This window comes from Mus musculus, chromosome 18 (genome assembly GCF_000001635.26).
Source record: "Mus musculus strain C57BL/6J chromosome 18, GRCm38.p6 C57BL/6J".
In the NCBI taxonomy this organism is placed as follows: Eukaryota; Metazoa; Chordata; class Mammalia; order Rodentia; family Muridae; genus Mus; species Mus musculus.
In genome coordinates, this window is record NC_000084.6 from 30478772 (window position 1) to 30492175 (window position 13404).

Here is a 13404-nt window from a genome sequence, read left to right on the forward strand (position 1 = left end):
TTCACAAAGAACTAGGACAAATTTTAAAAAGAAAGAAAAGTAAATAATCGGCTAAGCGAAGAGGCAATGCACAGACTGAAAACAACAGCAACAGCCACCCACCTGTTTGCCAGTTGTGCACCCAACAAGGGTTTAATATCTAGAGTACATAAAGGACCACGAAAATTAAATATCCCCAAACCAAGTCATCCAATTTACCAATGAGCTAATGGGCTGAATAGACAGTTCTTGAAGAATCGTATACAAATGACCAATAAATATTTGAAAATGTGCCTAGACAGCATTCTTAGTGGGAAGAGAAAGAACCAACCTGCTTTCAAATTTCATTTTACTCCAGTCAGAACATCTATCAGCAGCAGCAACACAAAGGACAGCAGATACTGGCAAGGATGCTCATTTCTTTTCTGTTGCTGTAATAAATAGATACAATAACTAAAAGCAACTTGGAGTGTCTTGGTTGTATTGTTTTTTGTTTGTTTGTTTTTGTTTTGTCCACTTGACTCAAGCTAGTGTTATCTGAGAAGAGAAAACCATAACTGAGAAAATGCCACCAAAAAATGGCCTGCAGATGAGTCTCTAGGAACAGTTCCTTAATTAGCGATTGATGTGGGAAGACTTAGCCTATAGGGGTGATACCAACCTGGATAGGTGGTCCTTAGGTGTATAATAAAGCAAGCTGAATAATCAAGCAAGCACCATTGCTTTGTGGCCTCTGCTTCAGTTCCTCCCACTTGAGTTCCTGCCCTGACTTCTCTCAGTGATGAGTTATTAATTGAAAGTGTAAGATGAAATACACCCCATGACCTGCACATACCCAAGTTGCGTTTGAAACCGTAAGACAAAAATTGGTACCAGGATTGTGTGGTCTTTCCATGACAGACGCAACCATGTCGTTTTGGGAGGATTATGGAAGGACTTTGGACCTTCGGGCTAAGAAAGTCACTGACTGCTCAGAGTTCAATGGACAGTTGTGTAGGCTAGGAAGACGGGGATGCTTAAAGATGACTAAAAGCTTGAGAGAGAATGCAGATGATGGAGGTCTGGGTGGTGAAATCCCATGGTATTTGGGATTCAGAATTTGCAATTCTGGTCAGCTGTAGCTGAAGAATTTTCTATAATTAACAGGAAACCAGAAACAATAAAGTGAAATCTTTGTTACGCCAAGACAATTGACACCAATCGGTCGGCTGAAGTGAAGAATCAGGAGTGATTTAAAAGATACCAGCACCACTGAGGCAGATTGTTTGAGAACGGTTGCCCCAGAGTCAGCACACAGGTGTGGTTCATAGGAGGCCAAGGCTGTACCAAGCTTGTAATGTCAACTATTTTCCACAGGGGACCCACATCAATCATTCATTAAGACAGTTCCTTATTGACATGACCATGGACCAATCTGATCAAGGCAGTTCCACGACTGAGGCTTCTCACCCAAGGTGACTCTAAATCAAGATGACAACAAAAATTAACTGGTACATGATGAAAAGGAGGCACTTACTTATTTACTGCTGGTGGGAGAAAAAACCTGGCATGACCATTATGGAAATCAGTGTGGAAGTTCTTCAACAAACTAAAAATGAGATCTGCCATAGGATACAGCCACATTACTATTGAGGTTTGGTCTTTTGCTGTGTATTTTAACTCTATTAAGAAAACCAGGAGGGAGAGAAGAAGGTAAAGAAGGAATTGAAAGACTCCATAGATTAGGAGTCAAGAAAACATGGCCCAGAGGCCTGGCCAATTGGAGCTAAAAGCAACCCAGATAAAACACAGTAAGTAATAATTTAGGGTTACCAATAGAAAAGTAGATTATCTTAGATTAGGTAGATATCTGCCAAACTTTTCTGCTGTTTAAGGCTTATTGAAAATAATAAAATTGTATGCATCTTTTGTCTAGAAACTAAAAGATCAAGGAGGGGTAGAAACCCTGAATTGGGATTAAAATTTTCTACCAGACAATACTCTTGAATACATACCTAAAATATTTGAAGTCAGTATATTCAGATTCTTTTCAGCCATATTTATTGTTACACTAAACATCATTGTTAAGAAAGGTAAATGATCATCAATAGATAAATAAAAATTGCCATGTCTGTGTGTGTGTGTACGCGTGCGCGCGCGCACACACACACACACACTGTTCTTCTGATATTTTTAGAATACTGGATAGAACTGGACATTATTTTAATAAATAAAATAAGGCAGGGTTTGAAAGAAAAAATATGGTTTCTACTATACAAGGAATTTAGATTTAAATAGGCACGTGTTTGTGTGCAAGCACACCCATGCGCGCGCGCACGTGTGTGTGTGTGTGTGTGTGTGTGTGTGTGTGTGTCTGTGTGTGTGTGTGTGTGTGTTTGTGTGTGTGTAGGACCTGGAAAAAGTAGAAAGCAGACTATGCAAGAGAAGAAAGGGTTATAGAGAGGAATGGGATAATCAAACTTAATAATATAGACACAAGTATATTTTTTCCTTTTTTTTTTTTTTTTTCCCGGAGTGGTCCAGACTTAGCTTGCATTTTCTCTTGATGTTTCCATTGCACCGAAGGCCTCTTGTGTGGAGAATGTCTGGTTTGTAGAGAGCGGACTCTCAACTCTACCTCCAAGCAAGAACACACTGGGAAAGAAATGGGTTCTGCTAATACTTGAGTGAGATGCTGTTTTAACTGAGAGACAAACTCCAAAGTTTTACTGTGTTGGCAAGTAGTTTCGTTTCTCTGAAAGGTTTCTTCTCGTGAACACTGTGCACTACTTTGTTGCAAGAATAAGAAACAATTTAGATAACCCTTTTAGTACACTGCTGGTTTCACCTGGAACTGCTTTCTCACAACTTGTTGAAAAGGACCAAAAGTACAGATCTGATACAGTAGCCGCTCCTTCCCTGTTAACATTATTAGTGTCAGATAACTAGCATCTTGCTCCTCCTTAACATATATGTGCCTATATCCAGTCTTTTCCTTCTGCATCCCGTTCTTAGCTGCTTGCAGTCTGATGTGAGAAAAAGGAAGCTAATCTATTATGATTGGGATAAAATCTCACCTTGAAGTCAGATATAACTTTTTCCCTGTACAAGTTTTCAACTGCTCTGACTTTGTGCACGACCTAAGAAATAAATGCTATTTACAACTGGCCACTGGATCGGTGAGGGCTTTTGTAGGAATTCTAAAAGCAAGAACACTGCCTTTCAACTCCAAAGGATTTTTAAATACTAAGGTAGTTCAATTCCATAAAAGCTAATTTGCCACTTCTTCTTAAGGAGGAAATCAGCGAAACAGGTTGGAACAGAAATTTTATGGCATCTGATAATTTGGGAGGTGAACTCGCAGAGTGCACAGAGCTCAACCATTTAATTTTTTGCTTCCCAAGAAAACAAGGCATATTTATAACAACTAAGAGGGAAATGAACTTAGCTGTGCCTTTTAACATAAAGGGCAAACAATTACATGAATATGTAATGCACTTTAATATCAAAGGGGCATGCAAGGTAAATTAAATGCTGCTGTAATTTTCCTGCATAGCTTAAAAGTATAAGAAATTGATTTTTCGTTGGTTTTCTATATGGGAATGAGAGCAAAGGCCATATTTCCTTTAGTGCTTTATCCCCAGTGTAGGCTCCGACACATGGTAGGTTCTTCTATGATAATTAATTGTTGAATGAATTTGTATTGAGGATGCAGTTGAGTATAATAAAATCTGCCGAATTAAGAGTTTTACAGTCTTTGATATCTGTGAGAATGTGCACAGAATAAAACAGTGCTTGCTTTGCTCATCGACATTTTCAGAGAGCCTGGTGGCTTGTTCTCAGCAAAAGTGAGTCATTTTATGGACTTGAACTACCCCAGTACGTGAGCATAGAGAGTCACAGTATCTGCTCATGCGTGCTCCTGATTACATGGTGATGATTTATTCAACCCTATCACAGAGTGTCTGCAACACAGTAGTCATTGTCCCATGTGCAAGGCATGGCCAAAGAAGAAGCCATAGGGAATGATGGAGTACACTGGGTTTAAGAAATATATATTTACTTTACGTTTGTATGTGTGCCTGAGTATTGCACTACACATATGCAGGAGACTCTAGGTTTAGAAACATACTTTAATTTTTTAGTGTATCGATCTCTTTTTTTTTAATTAGATATTTTCTTTATTTGCATTTCAAATGTTATCTCCTTTCCCGGTTTCCCCTCCAAAGACCCCCTATCCCATCCTCCCTCCTCCTGCTTACCAACCCATTTACTCCTGCTTCCCCTACACTGGGGCATCAAGCCTTCACAGTACCAAGGGCCTCTTCTCCCATTGATGTCCAACAAGGCCATCCTCTGCTATATATGCAGCTGGAGCCATGGGTCCCTACATGTGTACTCTTTGGTTTGTGGTTTAGCCCCTGGGAACTCTGAAGGTACTGATTAGTTCATATTTTTGTTCCTCCTATGGGGCTGCAAACCCCTTCAGGTCCTTGGGCCTTTTCTCTAGTTCTTCCATTGGGGAGCCTGTGCTCAGTCCAATGGTTGGCTGAGAATATCTACTTCTGGATTTTTCAGGCACTGGCAGAGCCTCTCAGGAGACAGCTATATCAGGCTCCTATCAGCAACTCTTGTTGACATCCACAATAGTGTCTGGGTTTGAACTGTATATGGGATGGATCCCCAGGTGGGACAGTCTCTGGATGGCTTTTCCTTCAGTCTCTGCTCCACACTTAGTCTCTGTATCTCCTCCCATGGGTATTTTGGTCCCCTTTCTAAGAAGGACCAAAGCATCCACACTTTGATTTTCCTCCTTCTTGAGCTTTATGTGGTCTGTGAATTGTATCTTGGGTATTCTGAGCTTCTGGGCTAATATCTACTTATCAGTGAGTGCATATCTTGTATGTCCTTTTGTGACTGGATTACCTCACTTAGGATGATATTTTCTAGTTCCATCCATTTGCCTAAGAATTTCATGAAGTCATTGTTTTTAATAGCTGAGTAGTACTCCATTGTGTAAATGTACCACATTTTCTGTATCCATTCCTTTGTTGAGGGACATCTGGCTTACTTCTAGCTTCTGGCTATTATAAATATGGCTGCTATGAGTATAGTGGAGCATATATCCTTATTACATGTTTGAGCACCTTCTGGGTATATACCCAGGAGTAGTATAGCTGGGTCCTCCGGTAGTACTATGCCCAATTTTCTGAGGAACTGTCAAACTGATTTCCAGAGTGGTTGTACCAGCTTGCAATCCCGCTAGCAATGGAGGCGTGCTCCTCTTTCTCCACATTCTTGCCAGTACCTGCTATCACTGAGAGACAGATCAGAATATTCTTTACTGTGAAGGCAGACTTTAACAATGTCAACAAAGCTGGTTGTTAAGACTGAGGTAATTATAATTGTTCTTTCTTTGCTGGTATGAAAACACCATAACAATTGCAGTGATGTTTCTTCCCTTCTAACGAGTGTCTGTGCATCTCTCTGCAGAACTTCCAGAAAGACCAGGGCCTTTCCTGGAGAAAGACACCTGGAGGAAACCATAGAGACTTAACCTGAGCCCTTCAAATGCCTGAAGCTTGTGACACAATGGTAACCTGGGCATTGTCTATCCCTGTAAGACTCTCTACTTATTTCCAGTGATCCCGAATGAAAATTACATGGAAACAGATGTTACTGTCTTCTGTTTATAGAAATTTCTACTAAGAGTCACTCAGGGGGGGGGGGGATGATTTTATTTTAAGATAAGACTAAGAGGCTAGGTCTGTAAAAGGCGAGAGATCTTAAATTTAAGAAACTGCCATCAAACAGGGAAATGAGGCAGAAGAAGGAGTCATTACAAGGGCTTGCGTGAATGGCAGAGCAGAGGTAGGCAGGCCTTGCAACTAGGTCTTCATGATCTTTGCAGTTTAAATAACTGGGCTATATCTTGTTGTGAATTTATCTTCTATACGCTTTTAAATTCCATAATACTCCCCTTCCTCTACCTGCCTCACAGGTGTTTCACTGATGGAAGTAATCGATGGTAGATAAACGAGCTACTATGCTGAAAGAGTTCAATCATTACAATAATTCTAGATACTATAGATGAGAGACTTACAGTCTTTCTTGCACATAGCTCTCCACCCACTTATTTTGTGGAGTTATTATAATCTAGAGTTTATGCAGAGTTCTCAGCATGCCAGGAGTTTTTGTCACCTCTGTGTATCTCAGACTTGGCCTTGAATCCATCCTGTGCTCTGAAGGCTGTGTGGAGGGCAGCCAACTTCCAGAGCTTTTGTTCTTAATCTTTCTTGTGCTCCTCAAACTAATCTCAGAAAACCAACCCCAGGCCCAACATCATCATTAAATATACTAGGCAAAATCAAGTCTAATTAACTTCCCTTTGCTCTGATCAAAAGCTGACACTTAAAAGACATTGATTCAGTATAAATAGTGACACAGATAGCTTTTGGCTCTATGTTAAATTCTGAAGTGCTTAAATGGGAAGGTCTAAGGAAGTCATGGGCTGCAAAAAATGAGATGTTCCCCTTATTCCTCCCATAGCTCATGATCCACAGGTAACAAAAATCCCAAACTATTTGATGTGTGTTCATCAAGTGTACCTAATTTTGGATTGCTGTCAGCCTGTGCAATAACATGGCTTGCAGAAGGGGTGGCTGGCATCTTGTGAGCCTGCTGTGGAGTGACTACTTTCCTTCACCAAATCCAAACCTCTTTGAGTGAAACTAAATGTACTGACTCTTCTAATCAGTGAGGGCTTTCTACAAATGATACCACACATGACACTGAAGAGCATAGATGTCAGAGAATAACAGACCCAATCTCATACTCAAGGAGGCTATAGAGTAGAAAAAAACAATAGAAGGAAAAAAGAGTCAGAGATAGAGAAGCTTAGGTGAGTGGAGGCATTGGAGTTGAGCCCTGAAAAAGATAGAAAGGATCTAATATGAGACAGAAGGAAATAACTAATTTTATGTAATAAAACACCTCTGAGACAGGCAATGATTAAAATCAATGATGAAAATAAAAATTTCCCAGGAAATCTATGATCACATAATTTTTTAATATGGTTGTCTTCCTCATTGCTATTTGTCCCATCAAACACCCTCTCCTATAAGGATTTAGATAGATACTACACAGGAGAGCTAAATTATTAATAAATAAAATATTGTAAAGCTTACAAGGCGATAACTAGTTCTTAATCCATAAGTTGACAAAGATTTGAATAACTACATATTACTGTCGGAGATGCAGACAGCATTCGATTGAGCTTGGAGAGGAATGAAGGACTCAGCTGATTCCCTAGACATTAGAATGTTTTAAGACCTGGCCATTTACCCACTGTCTAACATACAGCTGGTAGAAGACATGATGTAGTTATTGGGTAATAATTTGGTAAGGTGTGTCAAAATATTAAAAGGTTTTAAATCCTTTAAAGGATGAATCACATCTTCTATTAGTTCTCTGAAAATTTTGTACAATGTGTTTTGATCTTATCCCCCCTCACGAACTCCTCCCAGACCCACTATGTTCCTGATTTTGTGTCTTTTTTTTTTTTTTTTTTAAACATAAGCTCATCAGGTCCAGCGTATGCTGTCCATATCGTCTAAAGTATGTGACCAGTCATGGAGTTTTTGCTGTATTTACATTCTAAAACCATCCCCTTTACATTATAAAGACTCCTTGAATATATGTTCAGGGGCCTGACACTTGGCTAGAAATTTGAGGCACCGTAGACATGAAGCCTGTGTTTTCAGGAGTCTAAAGGCCATTGGCTCCCGTCAAGTCCAGTTCTTTTGGGATTAAAGCACAGCATGTGCAGAAGACAAACCTTCCTGAAAGGTGGTAGGGAAGATCAGATGCATGCCTGTTCCAGTAGTGAAATGGTGACAGTTGTGAAGTTGGTGTCCAGGGTGACAAAGAGGAAGTGATAATGTCTCATGCTAAACCATGAGAGTCTGGACTAAAGTTTATTCAGAACTCATCAAACCCTACCGTTTAATGTTCATGACGACATCAGGGGAACTCTGTTGTAATGTTAGAAACTATCATGTTCTAATAGGAAAGTGCTATCATTCCCTTCCATATTCCAGGTGATCAAGGCCAGGGGCCAGGAGACCTGCCCACTTAGTTAGCAAGAGGCATTGGTGGTGCTCATACCGTTCTCACTTCATTCTGGCCTCCAGGTCCAGCATGATCCTTCTAGAAAGAAAGAAGGTAAAAGGAGGGAGAGGATCTTCTTTTATGAGGGAATAGATATGTGTGGAACGATGAAATGATGGCAGGCCATACAAAAGACTACGGCTCTGACTTTCCAGGAAACTGGAAACTACGAAAACTACTACTGTTAAGCAGGGAAGAAGTAATGACCAAGCTTCCCTCTGGAATGCTCACGTTCGCCAATCAACCAAGTCTGAGAGGTATTCTCTCAGTGTCTCGCCCCTGACCGTGGGCCATGGTACAGCTACATGCTCCTTCCAATAAAATAGAATGGCTCACAAATGGAAACCGTTGCTACAGGGGGTTAATAAAATTGCAGGAGGCCAGGAAAGTCAAATCACAATTTAAAATCCTCCTTTCACTGTTGGCAGCCGGGGAGTGACTTGTGAGCGTGGGCGTCTGGCAGCGAGGCTTTCTTTGGCAGTATATTGTATCTCCTCCTCCTCCTCATAAACATTTCTGTTTATTTTGTGGGAGGGTAAAGTGCCTGACAGACTTTATCCAGCAGGAAGCCTTAAAATTTTCAAGTTCCAGCAACCTATAAGCCAACACACACACACACACACACACACACACACACACACACACACACACACACACAACCTCTCAGATATGACTCTTGGAAATGTGGGGACCTGACAGGTGTGGGCTTTGCCTGCCTGTCTCCCTCCCACCCTCCTCTCCCACATCTGTGACACTCTTTCTATTTCTCATCTTTTCTCTGGATTCTGCCTCCCAGGGGTCCAATGCTCTCCCATTGCCACAGCCTCTCGATGGATGCCGCTCCCCAGGGCATGTCTGCCCTTTGCACAACTGCCCACCTTTCAAAATTACTTTCCTACGTTTCTAGTTACAGGCATTAAACTCCTCCTGAGACTGAGCTCAAGTACATGTTAGGAAAAGAGAAATTTAATTAAATTGCCCTCCCATAAGGTATAAATAACTCACAGAGACACCCTGCCTTATTCATCTGATGGTTGCAGGTATGTGGGCAATTAATGAATTAACTGAATCCCTATTGCTGCACGGAGAACTGTGATAACAACAGCATCTTCCACGTGGGGCCATGCGTTAGGATCCTGACCAACATGGCTCCATGTCAGCCAGCCTGCACTAGCTTCCTTAGTTTAACTTAAACTGCATTAAACTTCCTTAGTTTCCTTCCTGTATGTGAGTAGTTCTACCCCCACCCCCACCCCCTGAGCAGAGCACACTTATCAGCTGTGGCCCTTCTCAACCCTTGGGTCTCCCTTGTCTTAGTCCTACAAACCCAAGCCTGACTATTTGTTCTTGCTCTGTGGGTGACACTGTGAAACAGAATGAAGAAGCAAAAGGGGAAGGGAAAGGATTAGGATAGAAAAGAGGTGTCAGCAAGCACACGTTGGTCTATGTTCAAATGAGAAATACAGTTCATTAAAAAAGAAATTGTGAGCAACCGTAGGGAAAATGTTGATGGGCCACAGGACAAGGGGGCACGGAAGGGACACTTTATATCCTATAATATAAAGACATGCACTGCACATTGTAAAAAGGCATCAACATAGCCACGTGATGTCTAGTTCAGCAACACACCTACACCATTAAGGATTTGTTTATTCTGAGTGAAACCCCTCTCAACCCAGGTGCCACTGGAGGGATACACTGTTGGCAGGTAACAACAAATGAATAGACTCAGCATTTCCAGACTTCAACCCAGACACCACAGAAGAAAGGCAGGATATGAGGGATCATAACAAGACATGATCATGCAACATGTGCCTCAGAGATGTGGCTTGCTGCCTGAGCAGAGGGGAGACTGAGCTTTAAAATGACTGAGAGCTTGTGTCCCTATCTTTTCCCTATGTATACTGTTGGGTGGAGGTTAGGTAGAAGAAAGGTCTTTAGCTGGTTACTCCACTGTTTTCTCACTGTTCTATAAATAAAATGCAGTTTTAATGACCTGGTTGCTGTTTCTGCTTATTGACATCTGAACATGACAGGCCGCAAAGAGCTGTTTGCTTCTGATTTCCCTTTGAGGAGGCAATCAAACTAAGAGACCAAATTTATGGTTTGGCCTTGGGTTTGAAAGAGCAGATAGACACATTAACATTCCCATCTTGCATAAGTTTGCTAATGTCTTTGGGTCCAAGTGTCATCATTTGTAAAATTAGGGGTTGCCGGAGATAGCTGCAGGTCCTGCGAGACTGTGAGAGCTGATTGGTACTCAATGCTACCCCACACTAGCTGTCATGAGGACAATCTAGACTTATGTGTCAGAACTATAGTCTGCTTTTCAAAGGTAGTAAGGACCAGGGCTTTGTGTCATTGCAGTATAGAAGAAAGGCCATTTGCACAGAGAGATGTGGTTGAAAGATCTTTCAAATTGTATCCAAAGACTAGGGCTCTTGCCCTATTCTCACAATAACTGAACTTCAGATTATAATTTAATTATGTTGAAACTCAATTTCTTTCTTACAATAAGGGTTATAAATATCTCCCTCTTCTACTTTATTGCAAACTTTGAAGGATCATAATTTCTGACTTTTCTTATTGTCCAGACCAGTTGTGTCTTGATAGTCCAGGGGACCTATTGCCCAGTGGCTGTTAAGGCAAGCAGGGACAAATGGGGATGAGTCTAGAGGGTTGTTTTTTTTTTTTTTTTTTTTTTTTTTGACATCAAATTTAAAAGAAATTGCATACCAATGACTGAAACAGTTCTCTTTGGAAGTCATATATTGGCAATCTATGCTATAATTCTTAAAATACAGGTTTTTATATTAAATACTGGATGGAATACATTATAGAATATAACAGCCTTGCTATTTCACCAGATGAGAAGTTCAAGTGTATCTTTTTCTTACCTTTTTAAGGACTGTGTTACAGAAAGATAAAGAGATGAGAGATTATCTAAGACAAAAAAGCTGGCCGTTTAGAGTGTAAATGCAGATCCTGGGCTGTCAACTGTGTCAACAGGAAGGCCATGAGGTGAGATTGTCTGTTACAGGCATAGAGGACCTTTGATTTTTTTTTTGTTTGTTTGTTTTATTTGTTTTTGTTTTATCTATCACTGAAATGATTCTGTTAGACTATATGAGTTTCAAAGTTCTCTCGGGAAGGATTGGGTGATTGACAAACACACATTTCTCATCCCAGACCAAGGTACTAATTTCAGGCTTAAGGAAAAGGAGTCTTGACCTCAGACCCCTTCAAGAGCAGGGTCCCTAGAGGATCAAGTTTGCTTTGCATGACCTGGAATTGCTTATCAGAGCTTTTCCTTCTGCTATGTTACACATTACAGAGAGTGTGGATGTCCCCTGCATATGACAAAAGCCACCTAGATGGACTCAGTCACTGCCCTCATTTGCACAGTCTGTTCCCTCTGGTTTACTCATCCAAGTAGAAAAACCATTTGTAGTCTGGTCCTGTTCACGTGTCTGTGTCTGATGTTCCAAGAGTGATGCTAAGCTCGTCTGGATCAGCAGATCTGCTCTGCCCTGCTTTTCACTACATGATAAGTTTGTGAATCAAAACCTCAGATATGAATGTCACCAAGATAGGCATAATAAAGACAGGAAGGAAAGAAGCACCCTAACTATATTGCTATTTTAGTAAGTGAATAAATTGTTAAAATGCAATTGAAATTGTAGTTAAGAAAGGGACTTATACCCTAAAAGGCTCAGAAGCAAGGTGTGCTGTGTAATTCATGGTTAAGGACTGGTATTCAAGACAAACTTCACTGTGCAGTGAGTGACAGAGAGTTACAGCAAGATCTATGTCAGCCCCAACTGGGTCACTCACTGCGCATCATCTATCAATGTCTGCTTTCTACTATGAACATTTACTTAATTGAATAAAGCTTGCCTGACTTCTTTAGATCACTGGTCCTTTTAAGAAGTGATGTGTTTTGCTGCCACAAGCCTGTTTGTTTGAACTTCCTTCCCTTTGTAGTTTTTATTTATTACGCTGCATCTCCCAAGTGCAGATACCTCCCTGGCAATAAGACAATAAGACACACCCACTCTTCTGGAAGATGACAGGGCTTGTGAGAGGGACAGGGAGATAAGTATCTATCATGGGCTGAAGTTCCCTTTTTCACTTACTTCATATATTTAAATGGTAATCATCGATATATCAAAGTGTTACTGTGTTTGGTAAGAGAATCTATAAAGAGACAACCAAGGTTAAATGACCTCATTGGAGTAGACACTAGTCAAAATGACTGATGTGTTTGTAAAAGGGGGAGACTGGGGCACAGACATTCAAGGGGAAAAGACTCAGACAAGGAGAGGGGTCTTGATGATGCCTCCCTGGCAACTCTGTGAACTTGACTCATTGCTGTTTCTTTCTTTTTTAATTTAATTATGATCATATCATTTCCCCCTTCCGTTTCCACCCTCTAACCACTCACACAGACCTTCCATTGCTCCCTCTCTCAACCTCAAATTCATAGCCTCTTTTGCTTTAAATAATTATATGTAGATTTAACCTGCTGATCCATATAAGATTATCTGTATATACTATGTGATTTTGGGAGTGACCACGTTGTATTGGGTATTAACTTTCCCTGGGGAAAACTAATTCCCCCTTCTTCCAGCATCCTGTAGTTGTAGTTGAGAAAACTAAAGGTTGGGGCCCTGGGAGATTTGCCATTCCATGTTAGAATATATATGGATAGCATCCTGGTTCAGACCTAATTTAGGTAGCTGTGGTGATGGGATTTCATGGATAAAATTTCTCTGACACTTCTAGAAGACACAATCTCACAGCAGGTTTCCTGTTCCTCTGGCTCTTCTAATACCCTTCATTGCCTTCAACCATGACCCATGAGCCTTAGGTGCAGGGGTTGTGTTGTACATGTGTCCCTGGGACTGGGCAGCACAAGATTCCTTACTCTCATCATTTCTGTGCTTCTTGAGAGTAAATACATTTCTGTTGTTGAAGTTGGCCTGTTTATGGTATTTTCTAGTGCATCCCTTGCAACCCAATGCATATAAATTAATTCAGCTCTGGAGAATGGACTGTGAGGGAAGATGTCTCTGAATGACAGATAAGTGTAGAATAATGACTTCTCCTTTAACCGTTCACATAGGCATAGAGGCGACTGTTGAGGAGAATCTATAAGAAGCTCTATTACTATTCTTACTTTGCAGATAGAAAACTGAGTCACAGAATGGTTTGTAAATTGCTTTCAGTACAGAGCTAGGCAGTGGCATTGCATGCATTTAAATCAAGGCAAACTTT